At 46.1% G+C, this 16044-nt stretch overlaps 1 protein-coding gene across 4 annotated transcripts in view; it reads left to right on the plus strand.

Moving 5' to 3' along the window:
- The first annotated feature begins 1995 nt into the window (after positions 1–1995).
- hvcn1 (hydrogen voltage-gated channel 1) overlaps positions 1996–16044 on the plus strand; it is a 53620-nt gene continuing 39571 nt past the window's right edge. For all 4 annotated transcript variants that reach the window (XR_007485781.2, XR_007485779.2, XR_011087449.1 and 1 more), the window contains exon 1: positions 1996–15426. The gene's annotated coding sequence lies outside the window, so the exon portion shown is untranslated. The remainder of the gene's footprint in view (positions 15427–16044) is intronic.

Genomic DNA, 16044 nt, shown 5'->3' on the forward strand with positions numbered 1-16044 from the left:
GTTCTGTACCAAATTGGGATTCCCTGTGGTAGTTCTTCGTCAATGAGCTGGAGTATGGTGGCAATGAAGACAGAAAACAGGGTGGGTGCAATGATGCATCCCTGTTTGACCCGTCTCTACAGTGAAAGGCTCAGTCAAGGAGCTGTTGTTGAGCACTGTGGCTGTCATTCCGTCATGTAATAATCGCAGTATTCTGACGTATTTATCCAGGGAACCATACCTCAGAAGGATGCTCCATACGGCCTGGGGATCCACCGTGTCAAAGGCCTTTGTCAGGTCTATGAAAGCCATGAACAAAGGCTGTTTATGCTCACGGCATTTCTCCTGGAGTTGGCGTGCTGTAAAAATCATGTCTGCATTGCCTCTAGATAAGGGGTCACCAACCTTTCTTAAACCGAGAGCTACTTCCTGGGTACTGATTAAGGCAAAGGGCTATCAGTTTGACACACACTTCTGAAATAGCCAATTTGCTCAATTTGGCTTTCACTATGTGTTATTATTGTCATTTCCTGTTCCCATGTAAGTGTGATTTTAACAAGAATAGCAAAAATACAGCCAAACCTTGGTTTTTGACCACAATCCAATCCAGAAGGCGGTTTGAGAAGCGAATCGATCGCTTTCCGAATCTATTTTTCCCATTACAAATAATGGAAAATGTTTTAATCCGTTTCAAGACAAAAAACCCCACGCCTTTTTTAAGCATTTTTTCATTTGCGCATATTTGTCCGATCGCGCAACTGCAGCGCACCGCCGAACGCGCAACCGTAGCGCGTCGCCCACCGCGCAGGTCGCATTATTGTGACAGAGCCATCGCTGAAATTTAGAAAATATTTTTAAAGTCCAGATGTACTTTCCAAAATTTAAGTGGACCTCGGTGCGCAGGGAGCTTAATTTGGTCCGATCGCGCAACCGCAGGGTGCCGGGCGCTCACTGTCGCATTGCTTTAAGAGCGTCTTTGTGTTTTAGGATGGCTTTACTGCTCCCACTTGCTTTCTTTGGAGGCATGATTAGGGGTTATATAATCCTCAAAGTAACGAAAATACAATAACAATAAAGTCAGTCAGCATCCGGGCCGCGCGGTCGGGTTTTTTCGGGTCCTCCCGGCTCATCTCGCGAGGTTCGACCTCCGAATGTTGTTCAACAACCGAAGCAAAAAATCTCAAATTTTTTGTTCGAATTCCGATTTGTTCGAGAACCGGGACGTTCGAAAACCGAGGTTTGACTGTAAAATAAAAAGATGCAACTCACTGACAAGTGCCGCTATTTGAGCTAATTTTAGAACAGTCCTGCGGGTGAAGTCCTGCGGGTGACTCATGCGGTCCTCACAGGCGACCTGGTGCCCGCGGGCACCGTGTTGATGACCCCTGCTCTAGATGAACGAAAACCGCACAGCGATTCTGGGGGAACTTCCTCAGACAGTGGCAGTCTTTTTCAAGATGGCGGCGCGTGCACACGCAGCGGCCACTCTCTGTCCCGTCAGTACGGTGATTTGTTCGTCTAATGAGTGTTCGTCCGACAGTCTTGTGTGTTCGTCTCGTCCGTGCTACAAGTACAGCAGGCAGGTTCTGCTTGACATCGGCAGAAGTGGGTTTTGCGGCGTTCTGGACTTTGAAGCGTCGACATTAAAGGCGCTCGGACTGCTACGTCCTGAAACGTCGCCGACCTCACCCGCTATTCCTCCCCCGGTTGGGAGCCGTCGGAAACGGTGTGCGAGGAGGCAGAAGAGGGGCAAGCGCGGAGGCGTCCGGGCCAGGCTGGCGGCCAACCCAGCGCGACCGGCGGTGCCCTCCATTCTTCTGGCGAATGTTCGATCGCTGGACAACAAAATGGATTACGTTCGCCTGCTGAGGTCTACGAACCGGACGGTGCGAAACTGCTGTGTGCTCGTGTTCACCGAGACCTGGTTGAGTGACAACATTCCGGACTCTGCAGTGCATCTGGAGCGGCTAGCGTGCTATCGGGCGGACCGTGCCATTGTACGAGGGGGAAAGAAGAATGAAGAAAGAAGAATGGTGCCGGGACTCTGTGGTGGTATGTAAGCACTGCTCGCCGCTTGTGGAGTTTGTGATCATTAAGTGCCGTCCTTTTTATCTGCCGAGGGAATTTACCGCGATTCTGCTAGTCGCGGTATACATCCCGCCTTCCAACATCGAAGGTGACAGGATTGCGGCGCTTGGTGAACTGTACCAGGCTGTCAGTGAACAGCAAACAGCGCACCCTGACGGTTTCACCATCTTCGCTGGAGACTTCAATCATGCCAACCTGAAGTCTGTTTTCCCGAGGCTTCACCAGCATGTTCCCTTTCCGACACGTGGAGACAGCTTCCTGGACCTAGTCTACTCGGCGCAAAAGGGAGCTTTCAAAGCCACCCCCCTCCCCCATCTGGGGCTTTCTGACCATCTCACCGTTTTGCTTTTGCCCGCATACAGACCATTGGTAAAGGCATCCAGGCCGGTTCGGAGGCAGGTTCGAGTGTGGCCTGAGGGTGCCTCCGATGCACTTCGTGACTGCTTCGACACCACTGACTGGGACTTGTTTAAGCAGGCAGCCACCTACAACGATTGGACGGACATAGAGGAGTATACTGACTCTGTTACCTCTTACATCACAAAGTGCATCGATGATGTGACTTGCTCGAAATCCGTCGTCACTCGCGCGAACTGGAAGCCGTGGCTGACGGGGGCTGTCCTCAGACTGCAGAGGGCCAGGGACAAGGCTTTCAGAGCGGGGGATGAGGCTGGCTTGAGGACAGCGAGGGCCGACCTGTCCCGAGGCATCAAAGAAGCGAAGAAGGCGTTCTCGTGCAAGGTCTCCACCCACTTCAAGGACAGCAAGGACGCACGTAGCCTTTGGCGGGGCATTCAGACCATCACGGACTACAAGCCCGCGCCGAGGAGCTGTGAGGGCGACGTCCGTCTGCTGAACGATCTGAACCGCTTCTTTGCTCGCTTCGACGCCCAGAACAGCACTTGCCCACTGAAGTCCACTCCCCCCCCACACGAGCAGCCCCTGCGCCTCTCTGCCGACGGTGTGAGGAGGGCGCTTGCCGCTATTGACACCCGTAAGGCGGCGGGCCCTGACAACATCCTGGGTCGAGCGCTGAAGGACTGTGCTGGGGAGCTGTCGGGTGTCTTCACGGACATCTTTAACGTTTCCCTGCAGCAGGCCATCGTCCCCTCGTGTTTCAAGGCTGCCACCATCGTTCCTGTGCCAAAGAAACCTGCACCGTCCTGCTTCAATGACTACCGCCCTGTGGCACTGACGCCCATCATCATGAAGTGCTTTGAGCGGCTGGTCATGGAGCACATCAAGTCCGTTCTCCCCCCCACCATTGACCCTTTCCAGTTTGCGTACCGTGCCAAGCGGTCCTCTGAGGATGCCATCTGCTCTGCCCTCCACTCGGCCCTCACCCACCTGGAGAGAAAGGACTCATATGTGAGGTTGCTGTTTGTGGACTTCAGCTCTGCCTTCAACACCATTGTGCCGCAGCGACTCATCTGCAAACTCGACGAGCCATACAGGTTGAATGGTTGAAGTCGTTGGCGACTACTATAGAAAATTAGTAGAGCGACTTTGATGAAAGAGTGATTTTGAGCAGGTTGAATGTTAGAAAGAAACACATAGCTTTTGGATTGATAATTAACTAGAAAAAAAAAACTGGAGAACCAGTAACACATGCAGAAGATGTGTGAACTGAGAAATTGAGAAGCGTTTTGGAAAGAAAGTCAACTTAAATGATGATGGAATCGTATGTAGTAAAGAACGCATTCTCCCAAAAAGTTTGTCAAGGTGTGAGGCATGGGCGTTGCCAAGCCTCAAAAGGGGGGAGTGAGTAGGACAGATAGTGGAAGATAGTAATAATACAACACTTTATGACAATGAATTTTCGAATACATTTGGTGTTATATTGTGGTAAATTTTTTGTTCTGGTGTAGATAGGTTAGCAACACGAGAGATTTAGAGGTTCAAAAGAAAGACAGTTAAAAGAAAACATTTTTGATTTGGACAGTTGTAGGCTAACAGGAACATGAGAACGATAAGAACTACGAGGTGGGATCCAATTTCATTGGGGAGATTGAGAATTCACAGCACCATACTCTAAGTCACATTTTTGAGCAAGCATGACAATAACATGTGAGAGGTCAAGACATACAGATCAGGGCTTGATGTGGAAAGCAGACCTCGATGAGTTGATTTTCAATAATGATACTGAAGACAACATACTGTCCGATTAAATTGGAACTATAGATAAAATGTAGCTCAAAAATAGGATGAGTTGCAGGATTTACGATATAAAAACGAGACCGCTGTTATTAGGAGAATTTGAAGTTTGGTAAACAATGTTACCAGCAAATTGATGGCGCAGCTACATTTGGAGATAGTCTTACAAGTTTGATGTCCCAGCCTGTCATTCTCAGTGTCAGAGTCCCTGAAACCCAATCCGAGACTTCGCCTGCAGCCGTGAACCACCACAAAATGGTGCCTGGCTCTGAAGCACCTTTGACCTTTGGCGAAGGACAAGAAAAGACTGCTGTTGTGCTTGGAGGAGGACAAGTACACTCCGGAGGAAATACAACATCCTCGGGGACGAGAAAAGACAGTGAAAAGCGGAGGAACTCACAATGATGAAAATTGACTCATTTGAACAATGGACTCATTCAAGAGTGATGGATGGGGTCGCTCTGAAGCAACAACAAAAGAACACCAACTTGATAGGGTGAAGTGCGGCAAAAAGATATGGACTTGGAGTGTCCGACAACCAAATCGCACTCCTTGCTACGTGTTAGAGATTTGCTCACTCCAACTTATTTTGCAAGAACCAAACAGGAGACAGGCAAGTTCTTTTAGACACCTGCAGGTGGAGAGTCCATTCGTCGCTGTCTGAACAGCGATTATCGAATGAAGTCTAAAAGTCTCCTCCCTGCAAGGGCATATTTATTAGGAGGAACAGAGTGGGGGTGGGAGTGGACAGGTTTGGTGAACCCCCGGCCTCTGATAAGATCAGAGCAGGGGGTGTTTTACACTATTGTGGGAAACAGACTCTGCATTGTGAGGGCCAGACGTGATTGATTTAATTATTACATTGTGAGGGCCAGACGTGATTGATTTAATTATTACATTGTGAGGGCCAGACGTGATTGATTTAATCATTACCGTCTACATTCCAACATAATCATAGGATCAAACTAACCTGAAAACCCTAACATCTCCCTCCTGATTTATCATATGATTATGCCACCCCAAACAACAACGATAAGCAAGAGAAAAAAACATATATACGTATAATGAAGAAAGTAGAATGGTAAAAATAAAAACAACAAACAATGATAGCAACACTTTCCAGTGAAGATGAGGCATTACCTCAATACCCCAGATCAAACTTATTGTGTAAGCGAAAAACCTGCTGGCCAGATGTTATTAGCAGGAAAATTCTTACACGGCCCCTGTGCCACAGGCGACCAGAATGCTATCAATAAAAACAAAAAGAAAAACACAGAAACAGTACATCTGAGGGAAGAGCGCAAGGACAACTTTGTCTCCGACGGACCATACTTTATGGTCATCTGGAACGTTCGCACCCCAGACAGGGTCATGAGGGTCAAAGGTTGCAACTGCTCTGCGTCGAGTCCAGAAGAGTTGTGTGCTCCTGTCAGCTGATGATGTCATATCCTGTAGGTGTGGTCTGTCACCCACACTGGTGCACACACTCCTGTCCAGTTGGCGGGCAGCATCGGATAAACCACCTGAAATGGCTCTCTTATCTTGACACTCATCGGTGATGTCCAGAGCTCCCATCCAGTTTCTTCCTGGAGAGCAGTCGTCGTTAATGCAGACGTGGGTCTTGTTACCTTGGATGTAACATGTGTAATTCACTCCAGCTGGTCTCTCTGTGTAGGCCACTTGTGGTATTGTTCGTCCTTTAACAGTCACATTGAGATTTGCCCAGAAGTGTTCATCATAGGCACCGTGTTTCGCTTCAGTGACATTCATTGCTCTGGCCTCCAAGCGAACTTGCGTGGAGGAAGGGGGGAGTTTCGAACACACATAGCACGCCTCCTGTGTGTGAGCTCTCACAGTGAACCTGAGGGTTGTCCACCTGTGAGGGGGAGAGATCAGGCGGCAGTAAATTTGCATTGGACACATCTTTCAGTTTGAGCGTCCTGATTAGATAATCTGCCCAGGACTGCTCTTCATCTGTTGCTTGCAACTCTCGTAGTCAATTGTAGTGCCCATTTAACTGGCAAACAGGAGTTTTTTTTTTTTTTTTTTTTTTTTTTTTTTTTTTTTTTTTTTTTAAACAAGCTCTACAAAAAAAAAAAATGTTTGTTTTGTTTTGAAAATATTTTGAATATGAATCAAATCCATATGTTGTATAAAGCTGACTGACCTGCCCCACTATCCCTCCTCTTGAGCCATGTGACGCGCACCATGGCTCAATATTGCTGCCCATTTGCATAGGTTCTTTGGTAGGGTAGGTCATTTATAGATGCCATTCTCTAATCATGCCCCTGTTTTGACAACTAGCTTAGCAAGTAAATGGATGGCCTCCCCGAATGGGGAGCGACTCAGCTAGCAAATGATTAGACATTTTCCCTTTGTTGTAGTTTCTTTAGTTACTTTTCAATCGTTTTCTCATTGTTTATCACAAGAATCTTAGAAATTTGAATACAAATCAAAACGTATGTTTTATTTTACTCAATTGTATGATTTAGAGAATCCATATGTAGTAAAGTTTTGTAGTACTACATATGATTTCATCATCATTTAGTTTGACTTTCTTTCCAAAACGCTTCTTAATTTCTCAGTTCACACATCTTCTACATGTGTTACTGGTTCTTCATTTTTTTTCTAGTTAATTATCAATCCAAAAGCGACGTGTTTCTTTCTAACATTCAACCTGCTCAAAATCACTCTTTCATCAAAGTCGCTCTAATTTTCCATAGTAGTCGCCAACGACTTCAACCATTCAACCTTTCATTCAGGCAATCATTCATCAATGCTCATCATATGTATCTCACACAGTCTCCAAAAAGGAGTCTTCCTATCACATCGGTCCCAATTCATCCAAGCTCACCACACAACACTCATATCACTTTCAACTCAGGTTTCCTGGTAGAACAATCCACCAATTCAAAAAAAAAAAAACTCAACTAAAACAAACAATTGGCAAATTAATCTGAATTTTTCTTTGTTTTTAAATTTGAAGAACTCAATCGCTCAGATTTAGCTTGCAATTAGAATTTTGCATAATCTTATAACACAACCAATCAATTATTCCTATTAAATGTAGCATTGCAAAATCTTAAATTCACAATTTAGCTTCTTCCAATTCCTGAAAGCATGTTCTGTCATTTTTTTTTTTTTTTTTCTCTTCGAATTTCTCATGTGGGCTCGACACTTAACATGCACTAGTGTGGATTAGTTTCTGCTTGCAAACAGATTTCTCTCTTTTTCCTCTCATTTTTATCTTTCAAAATCATTTCTGTTCTGCGGTGCAAATTGGATAGACCACAGTCTAGCAAAATTTTTTTTTTTTTTTTTTATACTAAAACTTTAGCCAATGTTCATCATTTTAACATACGCACACACATGCACAGCTCTCGCACGCAAAAGGTAGTTCCCAGCACCAATGATTCGTCACAGGCTGGCCATTTCCTGTGGTCGATCATGAGCTGGTCCCTCCCATGCACACGAGGACAGCACATTCTAATTTTATTTATTTATCTTCTAGAAGCAAGTTGCATTTCTTTACCACTTGAACTCTCAACTTCCTTTCTACTCCATACTTTCTCTTCCACTTCGGCATATATTGCATACAATTAAGAAATCTACTTGCCATGAACTTCTCGTTTTAAAGAAGAGCAGAGCAAGAGATTTACCGTTTTTATTTCCCATATTAATTCTAGTAGTTTTAGGTTATACAATCTCTTTGTCTCAAAAATATTATTATTATTATTATTACTATTATTACTTATTTATTTATTTAACTATTGCTTTGAGGATCCTCAATGCAGGTTTAAATTGACCTTTCAACAAATTACTAGCCTGTATTATTGCCGTGGATCAATGCTAGAACTGCTTTTTTGTCAATTTATCCTACCAGTCACACACTCAATCACACTAACTCCAGCGCTTTTTTAGGCCTATCCAGGGATGGGTGCAAAACCCTCCCAAACAGCTTTGGAAAAACGGACAAAAGAAAAAATCTACGCCCTTCTTCAATTAAAAAAAAGAAGCTCTGTTTTTCTTAGCCCGTTTCTTCCACTGGGACTTGAACCCAAGCTATTCTTTGGCTTGGAAAAACATACAAAGAAAAATCTACGCCCTTCTTTGATTAACAAAAAAGAAGCTCCGTGTTTCTTAGCACGTTCCTTCCACTGGGACTTTAACCCAAGCCAGATCCCTCAGCTCGGAAAAACAGACAAAGAAGAGTCTACACACTTCTTCGATGAACGAAAAAGAAGCTCTGCCTTTCTTAGCCTGTTTCTTCCACTGGGACTTGAACCCAAGCTGGCTCCCGTGCACCTCTACGTGTTACGCGTTTAACAACACAACACAACTTTAGGCCTTTAACTTACTTGTCCCCTGGTTCGTTGCACTGCCGGGTCCCGTCAATCCACCTCTGTCAGACGAAGGCAGACCTAAGATGCTGGCCCAGCGAAGAATTTCCTTCCCAGGTCTTTCTTTACCAGGTCCGGCTAGTGGACGCTGGCCCGTCGACGGTGTACAGCGCGTCGTCCTCCGTCAGCCAGATGATGGGTATGAGGGTCCCGGGTTTCGGCACCAAAATGTTAGAGATTTGCTCACTCCAACTTATTTTGCAAGAACCAAACAGGAGACAGGCAAGTTCTTTTAGACACCTGCAGGTGGAGAGTCCATTCGTCGCTGTCTGAACAGCGATTATCGAATGAAGTCTAAAAGTCTCCTCCCTGCAAGGGCATATTTATTAGGAGGAACAGAGTGGGGGTGGGAGTGGACAGGTTTGGTGAACCCCCGGCCTCTGATAAGATCAGAGCAGGGGGTGTTTTACACTATTGTGGGAAACAGACTCTGCATTGTGAGGGCCAGACGTGATTGATTTAATTATTACATTGTGAGGGCCAGACGTGATTGATTTAATTATTACATTGTGAGGGCCAGACGTGATTGATTTAATCATTACAGTCTACATTCCAACATAATCATAGGACCAAACTAACCTGAAAACCCTAACACTACGGCGTTCCCAAATTTGGTGAAGCTTGGTTCAAAGTGGAAGGAAGGTTCATTGTGCACTGAGTTTGACAGAACTGAGGAGATTTGATAAATAAATAAATAAAAATGTGAAAAATACGTAGGGCTCCAGAGAAAAGCATTATAATCAGAGATTGAACGGATTTGGATAAAACAAATAGGCTAAAACGGTAGGAAACAAGAGCAAGATCTGATATTTTGGCTCATCAAGCTTAAAACGTAAAGGTCGAGTTATATAAATTTTAGAACAGGACATTTGGCAGTCAGGAGGAAGCTAGGTTGCTCAATGTACCTACTGAACACAATAGTAAGGTTTTTTATACCACAGTGGAGGTTGGATGGTCAGAAAGTTAGGTACGTTCAATTTTTGACATTCACACAGTCATGCATAGGAGTCACAAGGCGACAGTTAACAAGACAATGACTGCAATAGGGGCCACCTACGACTGCACCGACATGAAAAAGTAGAAGTGAGAGAGCAGAGTATGGGATTATATGCTAAAACGTCTGCTATACATTTACCAATAGGAGATTCTATCAAAAGAAGCTACATGAGAGATGGATTAGAATCCCTTTGTGTGTGTGTGTGTGTGCGTGTGTGTGTGTGTGCACCCTGTGTGGGTGCGAGCGTGTGAGGAGAAAGAAGGCATGGGTAAGACAATCTCTTTTAAACCAGGAGGCAATAAATGGGACCATAAATAGTTTTTGGTTAAAGGGAATCATTAGGAGGTGTTCAAACTCTTCCCGCAAACACTCCTATTTGCCAGTTAAATGGGCACGACAATTGACTACGAGAGTTGCAAACAACAGATGAAGAGCAGTCCTTGGCAGATTATATGATCAGGACGCTCAAACTGTGTCAAAGACAAATTTACTGCCGCTTGATCTTTCCTCCTCACAGGTCAACAACCCCATCAATCCAGGAGACTGGGTCTACATCGAGGTCATCAAAAGAAGGAACTGGGCCAGCCACGACGGGAGGGACCATTCCAAGTCTTGCTGACTACACATGTTGCATCCAAGGTTGCAGGACCCACAAATGCATTAACGACGACTGCTCTCCAGTAGGAAACTGGATGGGAGCTTTGGACATCACCGCTGTGTGCCAGGATGAGAGAGCCGTTTTCAAGGTGTAAGGGCTCTACTACCAACATGGCTGCACCATCGGACGGGACCTACTTCATCCAGAAGTTCAGAGGCACTGCCTCACCTGCATCCTATGGGTGCACGTGCCTGTTCAGAACGGATCGTGGTTTTGTGGTCACAGGAGTTGTCCGATGCTGCCTGCCAACTGGACACGTGTGTGTGCCAGTGTGTGTGATAGACCTACAGACTAGAACATCATCAGCTGACGAAAACACGAGCACATATACAAACTTCTTAGACATGACGGATGTGATGACGATAATGGAGCGTGGATTGCGTAGATGCTGTTCTGTTCGGCATGTTTTACAGAAACTTGATGATTTGACCATTGAAAATGCTTCGCAAGTGATGGATACAATGATGTACTGTTTCTGTGTTTTTCTTTTTATTTTTTATTGATAGCATTCTAGTCGCCTGTGGCACAGGGGCCGTGTAAGAATTTTCCTGCTAATAACATCTGGCCAGCAGGTTTTTCGCTTACACAATAAGTTTGATCTGGGGTATTAAGGTAATGCCTCATCTTCACTGGAAAGTGTTGCTATCATTGTTTGTTGTTTTTATTTTTCCTATTCTTCTTTCTTCATTATACATATATATGTGTTTTTTTCTTACTTGTCTTTGTTGTTTGGGGTAGCATAATCATATGATAAAACAGGAGGGAGATGTTAGGGTTTTCCAGGTTATCTTTATCGTAGGATTATGTTGGAATGCAACAGGTAATAAATACCTTACCTTGTCCTCCTTATCACAAGGTCGTAAAACATCCCCTGACATGTTTAGACTAGAGGACAAGGGCTTTAGCCAGCCTACCCATACCCCCACTCTGTTTCTCTCAATAAAAATGCTCCTGCAAGAGGCCTGAGTCAGACTTCATTCGATCATCGCTGTTCAGACAGCGACGAATGGACTCTCCACCTGCAGGTGTCTAAAAGAACTTGCTTGTCTCCCTTGTGGTTCTTGCAAAATAAGTTGGAGTGAGCAAATCTCTAACATGAGCCATGTCTTGTCACCGTGGGATAGGGGGGAACGAAATTTCGGTTTCTTTGTGTGTCTTTGGCATGTGGAGAAATTGACAATAAAGCTGACTTTGACTTTGACTTTTGACTTTGGATCGTATCAGGCGGTGATCTGTCCAGCAGGCCTTTGAATCCATCATGGGTTTTGTGATGCTCACGTTGCGCTGATCCCTGGCTCTGACAATGACATAGTCAAGATGCCACTGTTTAGAGTGAGGGTGTCTCCATGAACCCTTGAGTTTGTTATTCTGGCGAAAGATGGTATTGGTGATGGTAAGGTCGTATTGAGCACATTTGCTAAGAAGCAAAACCCCATTGGAGTTGATGTTCCCAATTCCTTCCTTTCCAATGGTGCCCTTCCAGAGGTGGTGGTCTCAGCCTGCTCTGGCATTGAACTCTCCCAACATAATAATCTTGTCCTCCTTGGGGATTTTTGACAATACTTCATCCAGACAGGCATAGAAGGCCTCTTTTTCTTCCTCATCGGAAACGAGGGTAGGTGCATAAGCACTAAGAACGGTTGCCGTCTGGTTGTTGGCCAGCACCAGACGGAGGGTCATCAGGCGCTCACTGATTCCCACAGGGAGTTCAGAGAGCTGACTGATCAGTTGGTTCTTAATGGCAAATCCAACCCCATGGATCCTAGGCTCATCTGTGGCCTTCCCTTTCCAGAAGAAAGTGTGTCCACCCTTTTCCTCCTTCAGATGACCTTCCTCTGCCCGTCAGGTTTCTGAAAGAGCAGCTATGTCAATCCGGCATCTTCTCAGTTCCCTGGCAATGAAGGCGGTTCTCCTCTCCGGCCTATCGCTGGTTACACTGTCCATAGGGATAGGGGGGAACGAAATTTCGGTTTCTTTGTGTGTCTTTGGCATGTGGAGAAATTGACAATAAAGCTGACTTTGACTTTGACATTAGTGTGCGCACATTCCATGCTCCAAAATTCATGTTTCTGTGTTTTTGACCGCATATTGGTGATCTCTCTGAACGCGGTAATCCAGTCGGGAGGTTTGAGACAGGCTATGTTTAGGGCACCTTTTCTAGCCCCTTCCCCGTTAGGGGTGAGCAGAGTGGATCCTAAAAAGGGCTGCTCAGTCGTGGATGCAGCTGCCACAGAGCTCTTTCTGCCTCGGTCCAAGAGCCCAACGATCATCTAACATCCACCGCCTGATGTGCCAGCTTGTGACTAGGGGTTTCCAGACTTCACAATCCTGCCTCCATTGCAATTTACTGGTCGCCACAGGACTTTAATCCGGGATGTAAGGTTGAAAAATACGCCTGTTTGACGACAAAGACGACTTTGTTTAAAGTCACCACACTATCCTTGACAGATCGGGGTCAGAATTCAGTGGCATGGAGACTAAGACGACTGGTGACCCTTTTTTGCTGCAGCCTTCATCCGCCTTTCCAGCCGTTGTGACGCCTCCCCTTAGGTCAGCCATCATCCTCCGCCTGGTCCACCGTTGAGGTCTTCACTATTTACCCATAGCTGGAGCTGTTTACCCACAGCCGGGACAGTGGTTGATGGGCAGTAGGGCGTGTCCACACACCGGTGGGCCTACATGCCACATCTCTGGGGCCCACTGCTGCTCCGAGATCCTGCACAACTTAGCCTGGGAATGCAGGGTGCCCGTTGCCGTGTGTGGCCACGAGGAGGCGTGTGCAAGTTTTGGCAATGGAGAGGCTGTGTACCGGCTGAGGAGGCTTATGCACTCGGCTCCGTTTTTCACCCCTGGAAACAGAGTGCTAGCCGGTGGCGGTAGCTGAAAGCAGAAAAGTGTCACGACTCATCCCCGATTGTTTTATATGTAGGTTATCATCGTTTCTGTCCGTCTGTGTACTCGCCCCTCCCTTCCTGTGTCAACTCACAATCAATGTACTAATCACAGTCACCTGCCTCTTGTTACCTGTTGTGTATTTAAGTCCTGTCTGGCCCTCACTCTCCGTCGGATCATTAACGTCTTCAGGTCTTTTTGTTTCACGTCTTTGTCGGTCAGTCCTGTTGTTGGTTTTGTTAGTAAGTTATGTCAGTTTACTGAGTCTGTTAGTATGTTTTCGTCAATAAACCCTGGTCCAAGCTGCACTTGGTCGCCTTGCTCCATGCGTTCCGTGACAGAATGATCCGACCACTCCAGCGACCAGCGCTTGGACCCCCCCTCCACCACCAGCTCCCGTCCGCGACGCCCGATCCACGTCCGTCGTCCGAGCTTGTTCCAGCGCCATGGGCTTTGCGGCCGCCATCGGACTTTGCTCCAGCGACGCCGGACTCGCGGCCGCCATCAGAGTTCCTCTCGGTGCCATCGGCTCCGCGACTGTCATCGGACTCCGCACCCGCGACGCCGGACCCGCGGTTGCCATCGGAGTTCCTCCCGGGGCCATCAGACTTGCGGCCACCAACGGGCTCCATCCCAGCGTCGCAGGACCCGCGGGCGTCGGCAGACTTCAAGTCAGCTGCGCCGGACCCGCGATCGTCCCTGGCCCCACTCCCACTGCTGCGGCGCGTGGTGGCTCTTGCTGCTGCCACAGCTCCGCCTTCCGAATGCCGTTGATTGCGGTCTGGACTTTCAAATGCCGCCGGTTGCGGCGCTGACTTTCGTATATCGCCGATTGCGATTCAGTTTCCTCAAGTTGCTGCCGATTGCGGTTCAGTTTCCCCAAGTTGCCGCCGAATGCGGTTCTGTCCCAGAGTTTCCGCCGAGTGCGGTTCAGACTTTGTCACAGACCAGTGGGGTCATCTGGGCTGGTGCGCTTCCCCCCCGCTTGCCCCGTGGGGGGTTGTTTGTTTTGGGACGCCGTTCCTTGTGTGTGTGTGTGTGTGGGGGGGGGAGGGGGGGGGGTTCTGTCATGACTCGTCCCCGGTTGTTTTATATGTAGGTTGTCATCGTTTCTGTCCGTCTGTGTACTCGGCCCTCCCTTCTTGTGTCAACTCACAATCAATGTACTAATCAAAGTCACCTGCCTCTTGTTACCTGTCGTGTATTTAAGTCCTGTCTGCCCCTCACTCCCCGTCGGATCATTGTTAATGTCGTCAGGTCTTTTTGTTTCACGTCTTTGTCGGTCAGTCCTGTTGTTGGTTTCGTTAGTAAGTTATGTCAGTTTGCCGAGTCTGTTAGTTTGTTTTCGTCAATAAACCCTGGTCCAAGTTGCACTTGGTCGCCCTGCTACATCCGCTCCGTGACAGAAAAGTGGCAAGCAAGGCAGCATGCAGTATGCACAAACTATAGGCACTACTACTCCAACACTACTGCACTGACGCATCACATGCCCTGTGTGCTGATGGAAAACACGCAAGCACGCACACACACACACACACACACACACACACACACACACACACACACACACACACACACACACACACACACACACACACACACACGTTTCATATTTACTATATTTATATTATTTATACATTATTTTCTGTACATCATTTATAGTACATAATATAGTATTTACATGTTTGAAACTATTAGTTAATGTTCTAATGATAACATATGCACTTATATGGTTTGATATACATGTATTGATACACAAAGAAAGCATGCATGTTAAAAAAAAGGTGACACTACTTCGCGGGTGGTCTTAGAACCAATTATCCGCGATAAACGATGGGTATATGTATGTATATATGTATCTGTGTGTGTGTGTGTGTGTATGTATTCATGTGCGTGTGTGTGCGCGTGTGTGTGCGCGCGTGTGCGTGTATTCATATGTCAGTGTCTGTGTGTTTGTGTGTGTTGCACATATACATCAGTGGACTGACTCACTAAAATTAATTACTAGTATTAAGACTTAAAACCAAAATTCATTGCACTGAGACTCAATCGGGAGTGATCATTTTCGAAGGTTATATCTCTTCTTCAGAATATGCATAGCTCCGCGGATTTGTCGAGGAAGCAGTGAAAGTAAACGGATACAGATACATGACTTTGTCGGGGAAGGCTGACTTTCTGACTGGCGGATTTCCGTTTATAGAGGTTGTTTTCTTCGCAAAGCGACGTGCATAAATGGATCGGCGGTGAGGACGGACAGGGTGAGCAATTTTTTTTAAAACCGTTGAAACCCTCATCTGAAACTACAACGTGTGTTAGTTACGCAAATCAGATGACGTCCAAAACAAATGACGGGAGCGATAGTGGAGGGGAAATTTCAGTCCCTTTTAAATAACTCCCCCCAAAATAACGGTGAATTGACTGAAAATTACATAGACCTGACAAAACAATCAGACATCTGCTTCATCAAATATAATGTACCCTTGGATTTCGACGCAATTCTAGACGTACACGCATTGCGTATTACGCGAGCCTTTTTTGTTTATTCATGCTTACTTGTTGACCAACAGTAGCCCTTTTTTCTCAACTTGTGCGCATCTTTAAAAGTCTATAGTAGCGGTTGTTGCTCTCCGTAAATATTTTATTTGTTTTCGCAAAGGCAATGTTTATGTAAACGGTTGACTTCATAGGGTTAAATTCTTCCAGCTTCTTTCAGTGTATTGCTTTCTCAATAACATATTGCAAGATAAAAAAAAAAAAAACGAGAAGTAAACTCAGATTGTCTGCTATGGTGAAACAATGACTCACCAAACAGTATGAGAGCCTTTGGGAGGTACAATATATAATGCATTTTACCTGCAGTTTCTTCTGCCTAGCTG

Source organism: Syngnathus scovelli, chromosome 1 (assembly GCF_024217435.2).
Source record: "Syngnathus scovelli strain Florida chromosome 1, RoL_Ssco_1.2, whole genome shotgun sequence".
Taxonomy (NCBI): domain Eukaryota; kingdom Metazoa; phylum Chordata; class Actinopteri; order Syngnathiformes; family Syngnathidae; genus Syngnathus; species Syngnathus scovelli.